This window comes from Limulus polyphemus, unplaced genomic scaffold (genome assembly GCF_000517525.1).
Source record: "Limulus polyphemus unplaced genomic scaffold, Limulus_polyphemus-2.1.2 Scaffold964, whole genome shotgun sequence".
Taxonomy (NCBI): Eukaryota; Metazoa; Arthropoda; class Merostomata; order Xiphosura; family Limulidae; genus Limulus; species Limulus polyphemus.
The window spans coordinates 382,714-383,866 of NW_013666574.1; positions in this window are offsets into that span (position 1 = coordinate 382,714).

Sequence of the window (1,153 nt, forward strand, 5' to 3'; positions counted from 1 at the left end):
TACTTGGACCTGGAAACAACTATTATAGATTTACTGAAAACTAGTCGTTTTTATACTTGGACCTGGAAACAACTATTATAGATTTACTGAAAATAGTCGTTTTTAGTACTTGGACCTGGAAACAATATTATAGATTTACTGAAAATAGTCGTTTTTGTACTTGGACCTGGAAACAATATTATAGATTTACTGAAAATAGTCGTTTTTCTATTTTAAGAATTACTTGAGTAATATAAGACTATGGGCTATTTTTGCTGTGCCCATAACGGGTATCGAAACTCGATTTCTGCAGGGCGTTAAATTTCTTCACCGACAGAAGTGGTCTGAGGGATATACTGTAAAAATACCTAAAAGTTCCTTTATTTTCAAACTTATTCGTGAAGGACAAACATTACACCAATGGACTGTCACTGGAAAACAGTTAATAATTATATGATAATTAACATTTTAAAAAAGCACTTAGTTTTGAAAACACACCCATAAAAATGTACGTGACTGCCTTTCTTATATGAGATGTATTTTATTAACCTTCTCGAACGTGCTATACTAATAAAATATATTAAATAATTATGAAGATACACATAGGGCAAGATGACAATCAATTCAATTTGGACTGACGCTTACCTCTCCATCCGGGAGCTTGATGCTGATAGAAGTATCTGTGGGTTGATCGAAGCTACTCTGTGTCGAGAACGATAAACTGAGTGATCGCCTAACGTGAAGAAACCAGTCGATTAGCGGAGTTAAACTACATATTATTTACAAGTTTATAATGTTTGAATTCAGTTATAACCTCTTCTGTAAACCGTATTAATGAATTGGTTATATTATGTAATTTTAATTATTAATTTCTGACTCTGACTTTTGAGACATAACGCTACTTTATCAAATAATTGTTCTTCCGTAGGAAGTATTGATACATTAATTTTTTTTTATTTCGCGATTTAAGAAATAACGACATCAGTCATTCTTATTTAACTTGACCTTGATAACTATTACTGGATCATTACTGACCACATTGTTCATTCTGTTATGAACATTTATTTAACTCCACCTTGATAACCATTACTGGATCATTACTGACCACATTGTTCATTCTATTATAAACATTTATTTAACTCCACCTTGATAACCATTACTGGATCATTACTGA